General features: G+C 35.5%; 1 protein-coding gene across 1 annotated transcript in view; it reads right to left on the bottom strand.

Moving 5' to 3' along the window:
• SGCZ (sarcoglycan zeta) overlaps nucleotides 1-24,170 on the bottom strand; it is a 1,031,148-nt gene that overhangs the window by 762,150 nt on the left and 244,828 nt on the right. The gene's annotated exons all lie outside the window — the stretch shown is intronic.

The following is a 24,170-nucleotide window of genomic DNA, read 5'->3' on the forward strand; positions in this document are numbered from 1 at the left end:
TCCTTATGCCGCCCACCTGCGTGAGTGCATTTTTAATTTATTCTTTATATATACTAATGCCTTAACATTCCTCGTGGAATACATTTTTTTTTTTAGCCAGTGTATTCTATTGTTAAGACAATGATTTTAATTTCTACTGTTAGTTTTTCTAGGAAAACACTAAGTGCAACCTCAATATTCCATAAGTTAATGAAATCTTGTTTAGAGTGCCATTATAAACAATAACTGCTCTTTGATAAATTCAATGCATTCTGAAGGAAAGCAACTTACACATTTATTCAACAGATAATACTTCATCAATGTAATCAAGCAATGCAATGATTGCATGTACATTACCTTGGTTCATAATTTAATTCTTAAGAATAATCGATAATGGTTTCATAACATACTGTATCAAGAAAATTAACATCACAATTTTCTAAATTCTATGCATGTATATAAAATTGAAAGGGACTTTCTTCCCTTAAAACTATTTCATTTCAGTTAAGTTGTTTTTAGGTCTGGAGTCCCTGGGCAACATCTTACCCGAAAGTGTTAAACCATCAGAATTTTTTTTAATACTTAAGATGTACACTTCCCCTACGTAGCCCTTCTCTGAAATCAGCGTGTCACTGGATACCCATTACGAATACAGTATGTACTGATACTCTCAGAAATTCCCATTATTATTATTTTATTATTTATCTAGCGCCCTCAAATTCTGTAGTGCTGCTCAATATAGTGGATGATTAGAGAATAAACAGAAGAGCATTAACAGGCATCCAGACAGCAATTTTTTATTAAACCATTTAAAAATGGTTTAGCAATTTAAGGTAAGATTTCATCCAGAGACTGTTTTGAGGAAAGAGAGTCCCTTTAAACCAATAACCAATTATGACCAACTTTTACAAACTCTTTCAAGCACACATTTCAATCCAACAGCTAACCACATTTTTCACACCAATCCACCATCATTTACTATATATATAATGGTATCTTAACATGTATAGCTTGGAGGAAAGACGAGACAGAGGGGATATGATAGAAACCTTTAAATACATAAAGGGAATCAACACAGTAAAGGAGGAGACAATATTTAAAATAAGAAAAACTACCACAACAAGAGGACATAGTCTTAAATTAGAGGGACAAAGGTTTAAAAATAATATCAGGAAGTATTACTTTACTGAGAGGGTAGTGGATGCATGGAATAGCCTTCCAGCTGAAGTGGTAGATGTTAACACAGTAAAGGAGTTTAAGCATGCGTGGGATAGGCATAAGGCTATCCTAACTATAAGATAAGGCCAGAGACTAATGAAACTAACAGCTCCCTTATTTCAGAATTAACAGAATGTTATGCACAATTCTAAAGATATAAAATAACTATTGATAAGATGGAAGCTGTTAGTCTAGGAACTCTGAAAGAGATACTTTGATTACTTAATGCATTAGATATATTAAATGAAAGAGAAACATTCTCAATGGATAGCAACCTACAATTCAGAGGAATTAGTACAAAGGGATAGTTTGGTAATGTTTATAAAAGATCACAAAATGGAGCATAACACTAAAAATGAAAATACAGATATAAGTCAAAATAGAAATAAAAAGAATAGAGGTAAAATTAGAGATACTAACATTATTAATAATATGCGACTAAAAATATCAGGTAAACATATGACACTGGATTTGGGAACCAGTGTTTGAAACCAAATTCAATATTGCTTACCAATAGATTATAGAGATTACATGTAGATACTGGCCTATATTTTGAAGGGATCCATGACTGCCTATAGATTGCCAAATATGCCCAGAATTACCTTTAGGAAAGTGACTAATCTGAAAAATATTTTGGCACCCAGAAATTTAGAGCCAGAACTGCTGACTGTCCCAATACAACATCAAATCCAGCTACAGCTAAATGAGGGGCTTACTAATGTATTACCATATATACTCGAGTACAAGCCAAGTTTTTCGGCACATTTTTTTGTGCTGAAAAAGCCTCCCTCAGCTTATACTTGAATCAAGGTCTGTATTATGGCAACTTACATTGCCATAATACAGACTAGGACCGCCGGACTCATTACAAGCCTGGCAGTCCTGTTGGGGGCCTGGAGCAAGCTGTTACTTACCTGTGCAGCAGCTCAGTTCAGCTCTGTTCACCTCTGTTCCATTCAGCTCCCTGTGTAAATCTTGTGAGACCACAGGTTACTGTGACAATGCTCCACGCGGCAAACACACAGCGAGATTTACACAGTGAGCTGAACGGAACGGAGGTGAACGGAGCTGCTGCTCAGGTAAGTAACAGCTTGCTCCCCTCCTGTACAACCCATGCCACTGGACCATGAGGGATTGATATAGCCCCCCTCTCTGGCCAGGTATCAACCAGGGAGGGGGGACAAAAAAAAATATTAAAATAATAAAATATATGAACAATAATAAAATAATTAAAATAAAATAATAATATTAAAATAAAAATGCCCTCCTCCCACCCAGTTTACACACACTACACAAACACACACCCCCTGCATTATATACGCACACACACTGCATTCATACAAACACACACTCTGCATTATATACACACACTGCATTCATACAAAGACACTGCATTCATACATACAAACACACTGCATTCATACAAACACACACTGCATTATATACACGCACACTGCATTCATTATATACACACACATACTGCATTCACACAAACACACACATTCTGCATTCATTATATACACACACTACACAAACACACACACACACTGCATTCATTATATACACACACTGTAAATAAATATTTAATTAATGTAATTTTGGGGGGGATCTAATTTTATTTAGAAATTTACAAGTAGCTGCTGCATTTCCCAGAATAGGCTTATACTCGAGTCAATAAGGTTTTTTTTCCCAGTTTTTTGTGGTAAAATTAGGGGCCTCTGCTTATATTTGGGTCGGCTTATACTCGAGTATATACAGTACTTCTAATTATATAAAACATGCAGTAGTTTATCATACTAACATTCACTAATATACTGTAGCTGACTGAGGTGACTTTATTACATTATTGTACTAATTTTATAAGTGGTACTTCTCCCCCTGCTTATAATTAACCTTTGTGATCATGTCTTTAGACCTCTATATTTAAGGGGTTTAGTTCTCTTTAAAGTGGGTGACACTACTATCAATGATACCTACCTATAGTAGATGATGGGAGATATCTATTTAGGTTCATATTTATAGATGTGAATCATTAAATACACAATAGGAACATTTTACTAGTATTCCCCCATAATAGATTAGATTTAATGTATGATTGTAACATTAGATGAAAGTAGTCTATTAGTTCTCTATTGAACTAGGGACCATTGAGATTCAGAGGTTTTCAATATACTGGTGTGTTTTTTTCCATGAAAAGTGCTTCTTGCAGCTTCTTTTTGCCCCTAAAATAGACTCAAAATAATCTTTGATAAAAATAGTCTATGGGATCTCTACCGAACTAAAGACCATTGAGATTCAGAGATATTTAAGATACATATATAAATTTTTCCAGGAATTTTTCTCCTAATTTCTCTCTATTGGCGTGAGCCTGAAATTGTGGAAGAGGCTTCTCCAGTCCCTTCTAGAGCATATCTCTAGACAGTCAACCTAGAGCCGATTTGTCAATGTTTCAACCATTTCTATCATCCTTGAACCGGAGGTCTTTGTTTATTCCCTGACTACTGCTCAATGATTTAGTCAGATGCTGCAAGTACCATTGGTTACACAGCTATATTTCGGGATGAGTGGGTTCACGTAAAATGTCTGCCCGAGACTTCTCAATTGGCGAACTTTCCAAACTCCTCTGCTCTCTTTGAGATTTATCCTCTGGTTGTTGCTGCTCGTGTTTAGGGCCATAAGTGGTAAGGGCAAGCTGTTTTACTGATAATTCAGCAGCATGCCAAATTATTATTAAAGGCCGTTTACAGTAGAAATTATTATTAAAGGCCGTTTACAGGCCGTTTACAGTAGAAAAGGCACAATTCTTTATGATGTGTTTTCATGTGCCTGGTGTTCAAAACAAAGCAGCTTATACCCTCACGATTTCATTTCTAGGACTTCTTCTAATGGCATCCCAATGCAAATCTCCAATTCATAGATCCTCCAGAGTTCAAGGATCTAATCATGCAATAAATGTTCGAATTGCTCAAAGTAAAGTTTTAGCTCAGACAGGCTTGTCTGAAAATACTAAAAAAAAATCATAAAACAGAGCATTCAAGTTGTTTTCTAAGTTTGTTTCTGAATATAATGCAATATTTTTTTTTCAGTTAAAACCATCACTGCTTTCACCACTTTTTGTCATCTCCCTTTAAAGTTAGCCTATAACACTATTAAACTATATTCAACAGGCATACAACACAAAATGTTTACTTGATATGCCAATAGTAAACCATTCCTAAATTCTTACCCAGTTAAAAGTGTGTTGAAGGGAATACAATGACTCAAAGTCCATAAAAGTGCTTAAATATTACCCCTAGATAATCAGAAATTCAGAATGATTTAGGACTTGTTAGACACAGCCCCATTTGAAGAGCAAACAAACGCTGTTATTAACCCCTTAAGGACCAAGCTTCTGGAATAAAAGGGAATCATGACATGTCACACAATCTATACAGCTTAGTAGTTGACTTTGATTTTTTTTTTCTGGTACCCCTAACCCAGCTAGTCTTGCACCTGATTTAGATTTATTTGTTTTCCCTGACTGCCCAATATTCTATTAGTATTGCTGGCCTACAAATTCATAATTCAGCTCTGCTTTTTACTATTTCTCCTGTTTGTGCCGTAAACATTAAGCCTAAACACTCTGATGTCCAAAATTATGTCTTTCTATAACTCTCCCTGTGTCTTTTCTTGTGTTGACTAACATGCATTGGCCAGAAAAGGATTGCATGGCTATTAATTGCAAAGGACAATAGTGATGAAGACATTAAGGAACTGCAACTTTAAATACATTAGGGATAAACTGCTTCTAGGTCTAATTTCTGTATTACACTACTGCAATGGAAACAGAGAAATATTTATCTAAATAGACACTTCAGTGGCTTGTCTTCTGAGCAAACCAACCATGATGATTGACTCACACTGTGATTGCTAAGCATAGGAAGTCAGGCATGGGTGTTGTCACGTATTCATCCACTTATAAAAATGTGGTTACTGATCACACAGGAAAAGTTGTGCCGAGCAGCATCCAAATCCACAGAAGGGTGGAGCAGCAATTATGCAAATGGGATCCTGGTAACTGCCTCCTCAGATCTAGAGGAGGGGTATTTAGGCCCAGTTCTCATCCTGCTCAGTGCCCTGTCGTGGTTTCCCTAGTGGTTGTCCGAGAGCGAGTTCCTGATTCAAGCTTCTTCTGGTTTTTGACTTTGGCTTTGATTTTGACTTCCCTGTATTCTGGTATCCCTGACTTCTGGCTTTCCCTTATCGTTGTGTCTCTTTCTGTATCCCCTGACCTCGGCAAGTATCCTGACTACTCTTTGATACGTTAAGTCCGGCCATTCTAAGGCCCGGCAATACATTACCTATTAGTCATCTGTGTGACACAATTCTACGTGCTGGATCACCTAGTAATCCTGACAGGTTTATGCTGCACCAATGCTTCTGGGGCAGCCAGCAACCACAAGTACGTGGTGGGATTACAACTTTAGTTTTATTGTGTGTCATACAGAAATGGTACTGGTCTGTCTTACAGTGATGGGGCTAAAGCTAAAAGAGTTAAAGTTGAGTTACGGTTCTGCAGTGGTTTAAATTGCCTTATCAGAATGGATTTATAAAAGTACTCTAATGATATATTTAATATATCAAAATCACACAGAGACATTTTCCACTGGAAAAAATTAAAAATAAAGGGTTATTTCCTAGCAACTGATGTATTTTTTCTTTCAATGATGATAACTGAAATTATCCTTGAACATGAATGTCTATTAAAAAAAAAAAAAGTTGTATGCCCAAATGACTGCATCTAATTCTTTTTCAATTTCAACCTTTTGTTGTTTTTCCTTTATAATTTCCTTGATACGAGTCATAAAAGAAAATCAGCTTCATGGAAGAAGCTTACCGAAGCCTTAAAAAAAAAAGAAAAGAAAAAAAGCAGGTTGATAAAACTAACATGTATTTAAAAAGCAAAGCTTTATGTAAAAATTATAGTTTCTATAATTACTGCAGGATTCTGATAAACTTTCACTGCAAATGACTGGTAATGGTTTAACCAGTTTAGTATTGGAAAGATCTGTTTGTATTTATTTATAATATACATCTTGCATCATTTATTGCTCAATCTTTCTTTACATAGCAAAAAAACAACAACAAATAAATAAATAAAAGTAATGCCAAATAAAAGTTCATTTGAAATCCCCAGTTAGTTTCCCCCTCTGTTTTATCACTGTTTTTCACCTTATAGTAAAATATATATATCTGGAATATAAATATCTAAATTTATTTAGGTAATTGCATAGACTGAATTTAGTACCGTATATACTCGAGTATAAGCCGACCCGAATATAAGCCGAGGCCCCTAATTTTACCCCAAAAAACTGGGAAAACGTATTGACTCGAGTATAAGACTAGGGTGGGAAATGCAGCAGCTGCTGGTAAATTTCTAAATAAAATTAGATCCTTAAAAAATTATATTAATTGAATATTTATTTACAGTGTGTGTATATAATGAATGCAGTGTGTGTATGAGAATGCAGTGTGTGTGTATGAGTGCAGTGTGTATATGAGTGCAGTGTGTATATGAATGCAGTGTGTGTATATGAATGCAGTGTGTGTATATGAATGCAGTGTGTGTGTATGAGAATGCTGTGTGTATGAGTGCAGTGTGTGTGTATGTATGAGAATGCTGTGTATGAGTGCAGTGTGTGTATGAGTGCAGTGTGTGTGTATGAATGCTGTGTGTATGAGTGCAGTGTGTGTGTATGAGAATGCTGTGTGTATGAGTGCAGTGTGTGTGTATGAATGCAGTGTGTGTGTATGAATGCAGTGTGTGTGTGTATGAGTGCAGTGTGTGTGTATGAATGCTGTGTGTGTGTATAAATGCTGTGTGTATGAGTGCAGTGTGTGTGTATGAGAATGCTGTGTGTATGAATGCAGTGTGTGTGTATGAATGCAGTGTGTGTGCATGAATGCAGTGTGTGTGCATGAATGCAGTGTGTGTGCATGAATGCAGTGTGTGTGTGTATGAATGCAGTGTGTGTATGTGTGTGTGTAATGCAGAGCCTTGGTGGGGGGTGGGCATTTTTATTTTTTAATTATTTTAATATTTTTTTGTTTCATTACATTTTTTTATTATTTTTATTATTTTTATTTTATTATTATTTTTTATTTTATTATTATTTTTATTTTATTATTTGTATTTTTTATTATTATTATTAATATATATAATTTTTTTCGTCCCCCCTCCCTGCTTGCTAGCTGGCCAGGGAGGGGGGCTCTCCTTCCCTGGTGGTCCAGTGGATGGGCACTGTGTAGGAGGGGGCTGTGGGGGCTGCAGAGAGATGTTACTTACCTTTCCTGCAGCTCCTGTCAGCTCTCTCCTCCTCCGCCGGTCCGTTCAGCACCTCGGTCAGCTCCCAGTGTAAATCTCGCGAGAGCCGCGGCTCTCGCGAGATTTACACTGTGAGCTGACAGAAGAGCTGAACGGACCGGCGGAGGAGGAGAGAGCTGACAGGAGCTGCAGGAGAGGTAAGTAACGCTCTCTGCAGCCCCCACAGCCCCTGTCTGTATTATGGCAATGCAAATTGCCATAATACAGACAATTGACTCGAGTATAAGCCGAGTTGGGGGTTTTCAGCACAAAAAATGTGCTGAAAAACTCGGCTTATACTCGAGTATATACGGTAATATACCCTCATACAATGCATTATGTCAACAAACAGACATCCCTTCTACAGTCTGGTGACATAAATATGATTCCTAAATATCCCAATGCATTCCTTGTAAATACATATAAAAGCAATGAATGGCCTGTATGCTTATTCTTTATACTTTTGAGTCTAATACTTCAGATTTTTCTTCCATTCATACCAACATTTCGGTTATAGATGAATAAACTAATGAAAAATTAAATTAAAAAATTAAATTGATATATGTAGCCATCCCCCTTTGGAAATCATTTTTAAACATATCAGCTTTTTAATCCTTAATTTACAGCTTAGCCATTCATCCTAGTTTTCATGTAATAAAAGTAATGAGTATAGTAGTGAAAATTAAATTTGATTGTAAGTTAAAGCGTATTAAAATTATGTGATAGAAATGTGTTCTCTCTTTCTCTCCATAAGTTTTAATAATGATTTCATAGTTAAAAAAAGTGTTCAAAGCTGAAAGAATTTAAAATAAAATATAAAAACATATCTATTTGTTTCGCTCAATTTGTGAGACACAACTTATGTTGTGAAATATCCAAATTTGCTTATATTAAAATTGTTTCCAATTGATTTTATTTAGGATGACATGAGAACTTTTTTATTTTCAAACTATACCTTGTTTAACAGCTAGGGAAATATTCCAAATCGGTTTATATTTCCTAGAGGATGTATCTAGGTGGAACCTCTGGAATAGTGTGAATTGGGGAACAAAGTGCCCACATTTGAGATAAATGCATATTTGATCAAACAACCTCCAATATCATTATTTGCATTTATATAGAACCAACACATTCCACAGAACTTTACAGTTATAGAAAGGGGATATAAAGAGGACCCTGCTCAATTAAGCTTGCAGTCTTAGAAGATTTGTGGTAGAAAACATATATATAGTTGGTTGTTTTGCCCAAGAACACACACATATACACCAACACCCACACACATCTATTTAAAGGGATATTATAGTCACCAAAACAACTTTAGCTTAATGAGGCAGTTTTTGTGTATAGTACATGCTTCTGAAGTTTCACTGCTCAATTCACTGTTATTTAGGAGTTAAATCAATTTTGTTTCTGTTTATGTAGCCCTAGCCACACCTGTCTGGCTGTGACTGACACAGCCTGCATGAAAACAAAATGGTTTCATTTTTAATCAGATGTAACATACTTAAATGTCTATCTCATGCTCAGTAAATTGCACTTTAATTATACACAGGAGGCTCCTGTAGGGTCTAGCAAGCTATTAACAGAGCATGAGATAAGAAATTCTCAATTAAACAGAACTTGAAATAAAGCAAGTGTAAACATTAGATGACTCTTTACGGGAAATGTTTAAGACGGCTGTGTAAGTCACATGCAGAGAGATTTGACTAGGGCTGCATAAACAAAGTGATTCAACTTCTAAATGGCAGAGAATTGAGCAGTGAGACTGCAGGGCCATGATCTATACACAAAAAATGGTTTGGTTGTTTTGGTGACTATAGTGTCCCTATAATCTGTAGGTACATGGGAAAGATTTGCTAGCATTAAGTGTCATCTTAGAATAATTGTTCTGAAGAGTTTGACATGGTTGGAACAATATTTTTACCACATGATAACTAAAGACTTCTAGCTGGATGGCAGGATTGTAGATATTTAATATAAGGCTACTTTACGGGTACTGTCATTATTGTAAGTCTGAAATTAATGCATTGAATTAATTCTTACAGGATCTCTGAGCAAGTCAATATGTAGCAATATATGTGTTTTTTAAATGACAATAGGTTTTACCAGTCTACGTGTGCTTATGAGGGGAATCTCTCATCTAAATAGCCCAGTAGTTCTATGGAATTATGAGTAGTGGACACCAAAGTTGTGAGAATCTAATGGTGATTTTTGAGATGTTCTCCATTACCACATACTACTCTGCCTTAATCAGGAAAGTGTAGCATGTATTGAACTAATCTAGCAGCTTTGTAATAAGTGTGAACATTTTGACATTCCTGTTGACTCAATTTTTTACCAAAGGCTACTGATGTTCACACATACTAACCATTTTAACTGTAATCCACTCTTTTCAATCCATGTTAAGCCCATAAAGTATATATTTATCAATTCTTTCTATCAATTTGAAGTACCTAAGCAATTCTCGTTGATCCTTTTTCACACAGGTCTGCATAGGATTAGAAATGGATGCAAAGTTTCCCATCACATTTTCTAATTTCTTCAAATTCTACAGACAATTCCTACAAAACGTTAGTATTTGTAGGAATTGTCTATATTCCAATTGAAATTTTTACTGTTCACTTTCCATATATGGAGCACCCAATACTGTTTTGGAGTAAATATAAACTATTCCTACAGTTTAAATATGACAATGTTTTGTTTGTCCAATTACTATTTTTTCATGTATTTATATGGTTTGGTTCATTTTCATGCTGCATAATGCTTATCTTCCCTTGACATAACATAATAAGATACATTTTTAGACTTGAAGATATAGGGTCGGATGGAAATTAAATAGGTTTCGAAATTGAAAGAAATCACAACGATTACCTAAAGTAACAATAATATGTGAACAGCAGTAGGTATTTCAATCAAGTCTCACTGGCTGAAAATCATGCTTGATTTCTAATTACAGTAAACAGCCCTAAGAGCGGATAAAAACGCTTGCTTTTAGTGTTTCTACAAAAAAAAAAAAAAAATAAGACACATCCCAAGAGATAGACCTGTATTTCTTTTCATAGTAGGTGACATTTTAATAGTTACAAAAAAATCCATAATAGACTTTCTTTGCCTCTGGCAACTCAAATGTGTTTATTAACCAATATATTATACACTTTTAAATAGACCTCATTATGCATGTCAACAAAAACTATTATTTAATCTGATGATAATTCTAGATTTTTATTGTGGTACCTGAAAATTGTCAATTGCATAGATTGGTTGGTTTGGAAAAAAAAAAAAAAAAAAACTAAAGTTAGTCTCAAGATTGGCCCCTTATATATTCCGGCACCTCATCTGGGATTCTCCCTAATAAATCTTTAAAATAATAAATCTTCAGAGTAAACCTCAGCTGATGCATTGTGATACATTAATGCTAATGTGTGTATCATAGCTTAATGAAATTCATATTTAGAATTCCACTCACAATATTGAAAAAGTTGTGAGTTCAAGTCTCGTAATTTGATTGGTTACTTATCTTCTATAGTTTAACAAATACCTATTTCTAAGGTGGTGATAAAAAATAAAGAAATCTAGAAATCGACACCACTTTTTGACATTCTTATTTTTTATTGAGTTTTCACAATAAATTGGGGGGTACAGAAGGAAAACGAGATGGGGGTAACATGGAATGTGTACACAGATCATGCTTTTCAAGAAACAAAAAAATAAAATAAAAAAATAAAAATAAGTATTCAACAGACATGGTGGAATTTTCATCTCATCAAATTTTTAATGCTTCTATACATCTTAACACATTGTAGTTGTGTCCCTATTGTCTTGTACTTAATATACATGTCATGCCTTTATATATGTCTTGTTGTTATTATTATCACTTTTCCTTAACTTTTCTTAACTTGTGCATTGACAGCTAATCCGTGCTACTTTCCAGTATCTTGGGGGTTATAGTGCAGTACTTAGAGAGTTGGATTTGGGCCTGGGGTTGGTCATCCTCCCCCATGTTTGTCCTCAAAGTGTTTATTTGCTGGAGTCGTACTCTTGCACCAACGTTGCCAGTTATTATGGGTGATATTCCTATGTTTGGGTGTAGTAGTTGTTAGCATCTTGTATTTAAGGTATTGTCGTTTTTTCTGGTGTAATAATGTTGGCATTGGGCATACATTTTGTTTCCAAATGCATGCTATGAGCTTGCGTGCCGCTAATATCAACCGTATCAGTAATTGTGTATCTTGTAGAGGAGTCAGGGGAGGTATGAGTAGGAAAAGGCATATTTCAGAAGTAAGTGTCCCCTGCATGATTCCTAGTGAGTTACTTAGTTGTTGGACTTCTGTCCAAAGTGGGGTGATAGATGGGCATTCCCACAAATATGGCTCATAGTTCCTTTGGCTTTGCCACATCTCCAGCAAGTTACCGGGGCTGTTGGGTAGATTTGTGGGAAGATTATTCAACTTATCTGGGGTAAGGTACCATCGGAATACTAGTTTATTATGTGCTTCTACATGTGAGTAACAAGATGTGATGCCTTTTAAGGCCCCAAGAGATTTCAGCTACTGGTCATCTGTGAAGACCATTCGGCGTTCTTTGTTCCATTGGTTTTTGAATACGAAATCTTGTATTGGTGGGTAATGCTTTAGGGCAGCATATCTCAAAGATAGAGCTTTAGCCTTAACCGGTGCGATCCGGCATCTATTGTATATCGTGAGAATGTCAGGGTTAAGTTTAGGAGTGTGGGGTGTTGGCATTTGTGCCATCCCTGCAACAATGCTTTTTAGTTGAATATATGGGAATACGAAGTTCGGTGGAGGGCAAAGCATATTTACTTTGTAGTTCCAGGAAAGGTAAAATATTTCCCTGTGTGCAGAGATCATTGATGTGTGTGATACCCAGTTCTCTCCATTTATGTAAAGACAGCCACGGAGATATGGAATTCAATGCTGTGAGTGGTGCCCATGGGGAGTATTTCGTGGTCTGTGTTTGTTGTTTGTGAAGATGGTCCCATATCAGGATTGTAAATCTGGAGGTTGGTAGTAGCTTAGCAGTTTTGTCCCTAATATGTTTAGGAGTCCACATGTAATTTACCACTGAGCTATTGGTGTTACATAGTTACATAGTTAGATAGCTGAAAAGAGACTTGCGTCCATCAAGTTCAGCCTTCCTCACACCTGTTTTTTGCTGTTGATCCAAAAGAGAAAAAAAAAAAAAAAAAACAAACCCCAGTTTGAAGCACAATTTTGCAACAAGCTAGGACAAAAAATTCCTTATTGACCCCAGAATGGCAGTCAGATTTATCCTTGAATCAAGCAGTTATTACCCTACATTGAAAGATTATATCCTTGAATATTCTGTCTTTGCAAGTATGCATCTAGTAGCTGTTTGAACATCTGTATGGACTCTGATAAAACCACTTCTTCAGGCAGAGAATTCCACATCCTGATTGTTCTTACAGTAAAAAAACCTTTCCTTTGCCTTAGACGAAATCTTCTTTCTTCCAGTCTAAACGCATGGCCTCGTGTCCTATGTAAAGTCCGGTTTGTGAATAGATTTCCACACAATGGTTTGTATTGGCCCCGAATATATTTGTATAATGTTATCATATCCCCTCTCAGGCGACGTTTTTCTAAACTAAATAGGTTTAAATTTGTTAACCTTTCTTCATAGCTGATATGTTCCATTCCTTTTATTAATTTTGTAGCCCGCCTCTGCACTTTTTCTAGTGCCATGATATCCTTCTTTAGAACAGGTGCCCAAAATTGCACAGCATATTCAATATGTGGTCTTACCAGTGATTTATAGAGAGGCAAAATGATATTCTCGTCCCGAGAATGAATGCCCTTTTTCATGCATGACAATACCTTACTGGCCTTGGCCACTGCTGATTGACATTGCACATTGTTGCATAGTTTGTTGTCTATAACAATTCCCAAGTCCTTTTCGTGTGTTGTTATCCCTAATTCGCTTCCATTAAGGGTATACGTTGCTTGTGTATTCTTTACGCCGAAGTGCATAACTTTGCATTTTTCAACATTAAATTTCATCTGCCATTTGAGTGTTGTAGTCGTTCTCCATGTCTACCCATTGTAATGTTGATTTAGGGGCATGTCATTTGATTGCTGTCTCTAATATCGTGGCTTTGTGATAGTGCATAATGTTGGGTAGGCCTGTACCTCCCCTATTTAACGGGGTTTGGAGAAGAGTGCTTGGGAACCGGAGTATCCACACCACTTTTTAATGCAATTGGGCACCTTCCTTTTGGCATTCAGCATAGAAAAATGATACGGGGAAAAGGATAAAAGAAGCAATGTTCATCTTTTTCTTCCTCATTTGTAATGCTCTTCTCCTTTAATATATTTAACATTAAACACAAAAATAAAGAAACAGAGTGTTATCTGGTACATTTTTTCACTGTTTTAGAAACATAGAAACATAGAATGTGACGGCAGATAAGAACCATTCGGCCCATCTAGTCTGCCCAGTTTTCTAAATACTTTCATTAGTCCCTGGCCTTATCTTATAGTTAGGATAGCCTTATGCCTATCCCACGCATGCTTAAACTCCTTTACTGTGTTAACCTCTACCACTTCAGCTGGAAGGCTATTCCATGCATCCACTACCCTTTCAGTAAAGTAATACTTCCTGATATTATTTTTAAACCTTTGTCCCTCTAATGTAAGACTATGTCCTCTTGTTGTGGTAGTTTTTCTTCTTTTAAATATAGTCTCCTCCTTTACTGTGTTGATTCCCTTTATGTATTTAAATGTTTCTATCATATCCCCCCTCATTTTACTCATTAATTGATGGTTTCCCTTAACGCCAAAACAGCTGAACTTGAAACTGAGCTGACTAATGGTTTTACATTTGGATATCTTGTCTTGATGTTTGTTTTTAGTTTTTTTTTATGCTTTACATTTTTTTCTGATGAGACCATCATTTTAACTTTCAGTCCTTAATTTGGCATGAAATTTGAATTAACAGCAGTTTCCCTAAAAGCTTCACTTTTAATAACAGCATTACAATTACTGCATTGAAATAACCTATACCACTAGTGTCTATTCTATTTAGTTTCATGCAAAATATATATTTGCTTAATTCTGAGAAGATTGTGATGGCATTGTGTGTTAAGATTTTCTATTTAAAACTCAACATTATTCAACAGTATTTCGATTCTAATATAGATATAGCCTACTTTAATCAAAACATGGAATATTGTTTCATTATCACTTTTATCTAAGTATTCCAAGATTACTGTTCATCAAATGGATTTTTTTCCAATAATTTAATTTAATTTTCTAGTAAAATAAATACAACCTAAACTTTTTTTTTTTTTAGTGTTCTGTAACAACTATCACATTGTTTATAGGACACATTTTAATAACTGCATGTTAGGTATCAAATCTTGACTCAAAAGCATAGTAGCAAACAAAAGTGGCAATCATTTATCCTAATAGATAGGACTAAACCATAAATATTATGCTCTGCCTGATTTTATTGGAACTTGGCATGCTGGAAATAAATTCTGGAAAATGTATTCTCTTATACTTGAAAATGAGAGAAATCTCAATGTATCATTCCTTGTCAAATATTTCACAAATAAATAAATAATAAATATGATTTTAAAAAAAATAATTAAAGGTGAAGCCTGGGCTAGAAAAAATAATATTTTTATACCTGACTCAGACAGTTACATTTAAAAATATCCTGATTCTATTATGCCTTAGACCAAATCAGATATGGGCTAGAAATAACACTGTATGTACAAAGAACGAAACAAATTTATCTACAATGATTGTACACTAACATTAATATGATGAAATTCTATTTTATTCAATTCCATTTTATTCTTTTTTGTTTGCATTATGGGGACCTTCTGATGTCGATATATAAACCGGATGAAGTGGAACGCACGTGCGTTCCAGTGACGCACGTCCGCTCAGATGAGGAGGAAGTGGATGCTTCCGGGTCTATGGAACGCACGTGCGTTCCACAAGCAGGATCCGGAACTCCATATATGGAGCGAATGAACAAACCGACACACAGCTGATCGGTTTTTCGAAAATTGGATTGAAATACCGGCGGGGAGACCTATATAAGGAAGTTGAAGCCCCCAGAGGGATTGAAGCACTACTCCTGAGGAAGTCTGGTGACCCAGACGAAACGCGTAGAGACTTGAGACTTTTTATTTGATTGGCATTTTATTATTTTATAAATGTATACCTGTTTTGCCTGCCTGACCTCTTTATAAGGACGTTTTGGCCCCATATTGATGGAAGAAAACAGAATCATTTTGATGAGCCTTTTTATCACTACTATACTGTAAGTGTAACCATTAAAAGCTGTGATTTTACTTTTCAAACAGTGTTGCACTATGATATTTTTTATCTTTTGCATGCTTAATCTACCATCCTAATTTCGAGGAATCTGGGGAGATCCACCAATTTGATGAGCTTGAAAAATACAGATATTCTGTAAGTGTGATATAAATCCAAGGGGACACTTATGGTCTAACGTTAATCCCCTATGAGCGCTTTCTTTTATTTTTCTATAGGTCTAGATATATTCTGTTTTACCTTACATTTAAAAATATACATTTATTAGTTTTTCAAACTTAGTTTTTTGATTTGCCTAAAATTGCACCCTAGTGCAAGTTCTGCTGCAAAGCTATTCCAACTCCTTTTTGCAAAGCACTAACCTTCCTTGTGACCCTATAGACATAAACTCTTCCCTGATTATAGAATATATAGGTTAGCACCAGGCACAGTTCGACTTAGCAGATCTGATGAACTTATCTGATGATTTGACATATAAAAGGTCCAGGTGATTTTGTCCATTGGATTAGGGACCATTGTCCATTGACTCTGTATAGTAAAGCACAGCTGATGCAGTACCATGCACATTTACTGAGATTGCTCTACTGATATTCTCAACCAATAAGCATGGCCCTGCTTTACTCTGTATAGCAATTTGACTTATTCCTCTGGAGAAGACCAGATTGAATGGATGTCGTATCCTGGTTATTTAATGCCACTCATTCCACAATAAAATGGATGTTGGTCGGGGGAGGGTTAGAACCCTAGAGTCCTGCTAAGTATGTTAACCAGTTATCTCTTGCATATGGATGAAGAGAAAAGGAAGTGTTAACAGTGGTCTCTTGATGTATTCCAGGGTGTCTATGATGTAATAACTAGACCTGTGCACCAGTGAAATTTTCAATGAATGATTTTGTACTTGACAAAAATCTAATTCGTCAATCCCAAATTTCATCCATAAACCATTCGTGTTTGAACTAAATTCATTCAAAAATAATTTGTTTTCATCCATTAGGACAAAAATAGCACTGCGCATGCGAATTAGGTCCTCCCCATGATTGATTTATTTATTTATTTATTTAGGGTCCCCACCTGCCGCTCATGGGTAGGGACCAGGGGGGGCATTAGGTCCCCCCTTTAATTAGTTAGGGTCCCCACCTGCCGCTCATGGGTAGGGACCAGGGGGTAATTAGGTCCCCCCTTTAATTAGTTAGGGTCCCCACCTGCCGCTCATGTATAGGGACCAGGGGTGACATTAGGTCCCCCTTTAATTAATTAGTGTCCCTACCTGCCACTCATGGGTGGGGACCATTAGGTTCCCATCTTTATTTATTTAATTAAGGTCCCCATACAGTGGTCTTGGGTGGGGACCTGGGGGGACATTAGGTCCCACCCATTATTTTTTTAATTAAGGTCCAACCGAACAGTCATGGGTGGGGGCCTGAATCCTCCCATTTATATTAATAGCCCCCACCCGCAGGTCATAGGGAAGCGAGGGGACCTGTGCCAGGTTCCCCCCTTGTTGCACTAGTGACTGGGCAGCAATAGCTGCCTAGTCACTAGTTGTTTTAAATGACAGTGAGCAGCCACTGGCTGCTCGCTGTTTAGGCGACATACCCATACTAGCGGTATGCCGCGAGTAGGGACATGCAGGAGGATTTAACCTCCCTTTTATTAATATGGGGGTCATAGTGATCCCCATATGTTTTAAAGCAGGGGTGGGAGGGGTTGAAATTAATATTTATTACAAGGAGGGAGCTGGTAGCGCTGCCGGCTCCCTCCTTGCTTATTTTTCTTGCGCATGTGCAGTGTTATTTTCTCTGTGCTGTGGGGGTTATCCCCTACATCACGGAGTCTATTAAAAAACTAAATGAAACGAAAAGGTAATGCATTTGGCATTTGCCCTTTAGTTTTGTTTATATTTCGCATTTCGTATATAGGGCTTTTGTTTACGTTTTAGTAAACCAATACGAAAAAACACACATTTTCTGACAAAATTGTATTTGTACGAAAACAAATGCACATGTCTAGTAATAACTCACTTTGATCAGCTGGCAGAAATAGACAGCTAATATAAAGAGGGTTACCTAGACTACTTTAAAAAAAGAAAATGCATACATAATTAAGCTAAAGTTTAGAAATTGTTTCCCATACTTAGTTATTATTGAATAGTAGTAGTTCAATCTCAATTAAATTAGTTAAAACATAACAATTTTAAAGCAACTCTTAAGACTTTGTGTCTTTCATGTAAATGTCTATTTGTGTGTGGCTACATTCTTCATTTATTTCAGTCTAAATTTTACCGTTTGGTTGTAAAACATCAAAATGTTCTTTTTTGCTTGTTTATTTTGTTTATTAAACACTCTACAATACATACATTGTTTATGTACATCTTAAACCATTTATTATGAAATTCACAATCACTTCTCCAAGTCAGGAGAATTATACTCCTTCATTACTTAGGCACTAAGGAAATGATGATGAGTTGACACTTGCCTTGCATTTTTACACTTAAATAGCAGAGCTTCAACGCTTCTGTAGGTCAATTATTGCTCAGCGAACAGACGTTTTAAAGATTTAATTGCCAGAGCTGTAGTGATTATAACATATACCAGTTTCAAGTTTGCTAATTGTCACATTTTGCTAAAGCATTTTGGGCCTTTATTTATTAAATCTACACAAAAAACACACTAATGAAGCAAATAAGTGCATCTAAGCTGTGTTTATTTGTTTCATCTTTAAAGACTCCAGTTATACCTAAGCTCTTGTATAGGGGCAGTTGAAACAGCACCACACTAGCTTTTGTTTTTTGTTTTTCAAAAAAAATGTATTTTCAAAAAAATAATAAATAAATAAGTTAAAAACTAATCAAATCGATTGTCAATAGTAAAAAAAAATACTAATATTTATTTTCTAGGTGAATTCGCTTTTTTTAAATCAATCTTATTTTTGCATTGTTTGTGTTTTAAAAATTGGTTTCTCTTTAAATATAAACACTCAATTTTATCTATATATTACTGATAACATTAGTCACTATGTCTGCCTAATTAATATCTGACATCACAAACACATTCTCATTTTTCAGTCTCATTATGCATGCCCTAAAAGTCAAGTCTTTGTTCTATTATTGTCTATAGGAAATGAGTGGAGGGGGTAAGTAGATCTCATTAGATACCACTAGCCCATAATTGAGTGGATTTTTCCACATATCTGTAATGATTTAACTGGGTGTTCAGCATTACATTGCATTTAAGTGTTCCCTATGTTTGAGGTGGATCAAGCTATATCCAGACTGGTGATTTTTGTATCATTATGGTCTTGATAAAATGTATAATAAAACAAAATAATAATACACTCTGTGGGAAAGACAGAAAGTATGCAGCTCAAAACACCTAATATGTGGTATCCCCTACACCACCATAAAAACAAATAACATACATACAAAGCAATAGGTGGAACCGCTTGAATCTGAGGTAATCTGTAAAATAGAGATATATGCACAATAGCGTAGTATGTCTATACAATAAAATGTACTGGGAGAAAGTAAAGGTAGTTACACTCACAAGGATGGAGTCATACCCTCATATGACTCTCTTGGTATGTTCCTTTGGACCATTCAAAGGTTGTCCAGACCTTGTGCAGCCAAAATCCTGATGTCAGTACTTGATGGAATAGTAAAATATCCAAATGTATTCCAAAAGATAGATTTATTGATGAAAATATATAAAAACACTATACTTTACCAGAAACAGCTGGTTAAAGTGCAAAGTGTCCAAAATAAAAGTATTTGAAGAGTGTCCTTCAGTAAAATGTCCAAAACGCGTTTCGCCTATCAATCAGGCTTCCTCAGTTGGATAAAAGTTCATACCAGATTGTTTTCTTTTTATATGGTTCCCGCCAGGTTTTTTCGCCAATCGGATATTCTCTTCCGGTGAGTAATTGTCTTGGCATTCTTTTAATATTAACAAATAATTACTTTTGGTTTAATGAAGAGTTTTATCTCCAAATTAGGGGTACGGCGATGGGCACCAAGTTCGCCCCCAGTTACGCAAACTTATTCATGGCCTATTGGGAGGAACAATTTATATATGAAGACCATATAGGGGGGGCGAACTTGGTGAACTACCACCGTTATATAGACGACATCTTTTTTATTTGGACAGGGTCACACACTGAACTAATATCTTTTATTCAATATCTTAATGATAATCGATGGAATATCGTTTTAACAGCCCAAATCAGCACTTTCCAAATTAATTTTTTAGACTTAGAAATTTTTATTACTCACAACAAGATCTCTACTAGGAACCACTTCAAAGAAGTTGACGCGAACAGTTACATTAGAAGGGAAAGCTGCCACCATACCCCTTGGTTGAGCAATGCTCCCAAGGGCCAATTTATGAGAATTAAAAGGAATTGTACTAATGACCAAGATTTTTTGGAACAAGCAAATAGAATTAAAATCCAATTCCTAGAGAAAGGGTACGATGAAATCTCCCTTCAAGCAGATTTAGAGGCAGTTCAGCAGACACAAAGAACTAATTTGCTAACATACAAAAATAAAAAAAAGAAAGAGTGGGGCACAGATATCCCCTTCATATGTAATTACCACAATAACAATAGGAAGGTGAACAAGATCATGCATAAACACTGGCACATTTTGAGAGACGATCCGACTTTAAAACAACTGTTACCCGAAAAACCAAAAATAATCTTTAGAGGAGCGAAGAACCTCAAAAATACACTAGTTAAAAGTAATAATAAAGATGTAATAAAGGAAAAAAAATTCTTTTCAATGGAAAAGGGTTTTTACGGTTGTGGGCAGTGTGGAGCATGTAAGAACACGAAAAGCAAAAAGAGACACTTAGTAGACCTAGAACCTCACATAAATAAAAAATTCACCATTAGAGATCACCTAACTTGTTATTCTAAGGGTGTTATTTATGTTTTAAAATGTCCGTGTAACTTAATTTATATAGGTCGTACTATCCGAAACCTGAACATTAGAATAGCGGAACATATTAGAAATATACGTAACGGCATAGAAACACATAGTGTCTCAAACCATTTTAAAAAAACACATGGACAAAATCCGGAGGGAATGTTCTTTTGTGCATTAAAACAAGTAAAAAAAGATTGGCGAGGAGGGGATTATATTAATAAAATAGGCAGAGAAGAAATGAAATTCATTTTTAACTTCAATTCTATGATACCTGAAGGTCTAAATAATGATTTTGAACTATGTCACTTTATGTGCTAATTTATTTTATGCACATATTTTTAAGCTATATACCTTTAAGTTATAGATTACATTTTAGGCACCACATATAATAATGACAGACTTGATATTTTTACATTTATATGAGTAAGACTCTACACTATACTATTATATACACTCTAAGAAGTCTTATACCTTAACATCTGTATTATGTTTTCATTATGCTTTTTTATATATATATATATATATTTTTGTATTTGTAGAAATTGCATATTTTTATATCATCTATGCCTTCTCTAATCTGTTTTCATGCAGTATAATAATATTTATTTTTTATATTGTCCTCCTCTCTAACATTCAATTACGTTTTTTGGGATTGCACATTATTTGGAACGCATGTGCGTTCCACGATAGTAGTAAGCTTATTGGCCAGTGGGCCGATCTGGTTCGCACATGCGTCCAAGTGAGATGAGATATGGACGCAGGGAAATGATGTACACCATAATCCACGGTTGGAACGCACGTGCGTTCCATTTCGGCGAAAGGCGGAAATGAATACCAGCGTGTGGAACGCACGTGCGCCCAATCAAAACAAGACCCGGAAGTGACTTCTTACGATGTTTGGAACGCATCATGCGTTCCAAGACAATTACTCACCGGAAGAGAATATCCGATTGGCGAAAAAACCTGGCGGGAACCATATAAAAAGAAAACAATCTGGTATGAACTTTTATCCAACTGAGGAAGCCTGATTGATAGGCGAAACACGTTTTGGACATTTTACTGAAGGACACTCTTCAAATACTTTTATTTTGGACACTTTGCACTTTAACCAGCTGTTTCTGGTAAAGTATAGTGTTTTATATATTTTCATCAATAAATCTATCTTTTGGAATACATTTGGATATTTTACTATTCCATCAAGTACTGACATCAGGATTTTGGCTGCACAAGGTCTGGACAACCTTTGAATGGTCCAAAGGAACATACCAAGAGAGTCATATGAGGGTATGACTCCATCCTTGTGAGTGTAACTACCTTTACTTTCTCCCAGTACATTTTATTGTATAGACATACTACGCTATTGTGCATATATCTCTATTTTACAGATTACCTCAGATTCAAGCAGTTCCACCTATTGCTTTGTATGTATCTTGATAAAATGTGCATATAGCACAACATGTGTAGATTATACTGTTAGTTCGTAGATTCTAACTTTTTTTACCCTAGGTTTATTTTTTATTACTTTAAATTTTGCTAATAAAGGATTGAGAGTTTAGGACCTACAGTGATATTTTTTTACTGGTTGGAGCCGAAATAATTTTTGCTGTTTTACTCTCACCACAATTTTATAGCAAAGGCTACAGTTGGCCCGAGGGGCAACTGCAAGCAAAAAAAAAGTGCTTAATAAATTGCTTGTCAGTGGTTCAAAATAACCAAACATTTCAGCAAGTGATCAAGTTTACAATATAAAGTAATACCCTTAAATCAACCACTGCTTAATGGTATGCAAATTCAATCCCCAAATGCCCATTAATAAGGTACCTTTCAGGAAATATATGTGTGTAATCCTACAAATCTTATCATGTTTAAATGGTATACTGCAAATTGTATATGATAAGAAAATTGTGATACACTTTATTCACTCATGTTTAAAACCAAATAATGTGTGCATCAAGTAATGGGATCTTGCAGAATTCTGCAGCAACAAAGGTCCTCCACTCAATCATTCCCACACTTGGTGACCAACCCTATTTTTTTAATTCAGGGAGAGGACAATATCTAAAAACAAATCTGCCCTAAAAACACCACGAGAAAGGCTCCTATAATACAAAGAAAAGGAAAACAAAACAAGAATCCCACTATTAGTTACATACAAACCAATAAGGAGTACGTAAAATTATTAAAGAGCTACAACCATTAAGTTCAGAGGACCCCACACTCAAATAAATATTTCCTGAACACCCCCCCCCATACTAGCATTCAAACAACCGGGTTAACCTGAGACAGAGATTGGTCCTCAGCAAATTGACCACAGGACAGGCGCTCACACAGAATGGCACTGTACGCTGCAACAAATCACTCTGCAAACTGTATCAACATATATGTGGCAATAACACAGCCAGACACAATAACAAATCATACATCGTTAAGGGATCATATTCGTGCATATCTGCAAATGTGGTGTACAGGTGTACAGTGTGTGTGACAAAGGTTGCTACATTGGAGAAACTGGCCTTAAGCTGCATCTCAGAATGAATCCACACAGACACTCAATCAAGAACCACAAGGACAACAGATATTGTACCACTTCACCCAGACTGTTCACTCCATCCAAAACCTCAGGATTATAGTTCTTAAAGGGAATTTCAAAGTATCTCATAAACGAAAGACATTTGAGATGAAAACGATCACACATTTCAACATCAGAAATAAAGGACTTATTGTAGATTCTGGCTTTTGTAGATTCCAAAATGTAATGTCTTATGTAGTACTTTTTTCAATATACTTGCATGCCCTGCTCTGCTGTGTTCTTTTATTTATATTGATATTTATTGGAAGTCTATTCAGTTATTTGACACGTTCGTTTTGAAACACAAGTCAATCTTTGTGCCAAGAAAAAGGATTTTGTGTTAATTTTTTACTTTCCAGTTGAAAACTGATAAAAACACTAAAATTGATCATTTGTAATGATGGTTTTAGAAAATGTATAGCAGACTTGAATTTTTCATGCAGTACTGCAGATTTAGTTTTACTCAACTAAAAATACAAATGCTGTGATACAATATAATAATGTAACATAACTTAAAAGAAAAGAAAACAAGTATTAAACTCTTGTATAAAACCGATAACATTCATAAAGAAGATTTGTCAAGGCAAATATTGGAGGTAAAGAGGCTAGAGTGCTGAAGAACAAGCAGTCACCATAAAACCAAAAGAATGTTTCACAACATTTAGTATTTTCCATCCAAATCAGCACCAGTTTTCCTTGATAAATTTCCCCCATAAAGATTTCCATTTGACTAAATGTTGCTGTATATAGGTCTAGTTAAACCAAAAATGTATTTTGTTTCACAATGAATAAGATAATCAATAGAAATAAAGCAAA

Source organism: Pelobates fuscus, chromosome 6, assembly GCF_036172605.1.
Source record: "Pelobates fuscus isolate aPelFus1 chromosome 6, aPelFus1.pri, whole genome shotgun sequence".
Taxonomy (NCBI): Eukaryota; Metazoa; Chordata; class Amphibia; order Anura; family Pelobatidae; genus Pelobates; species Pelobates fuscus.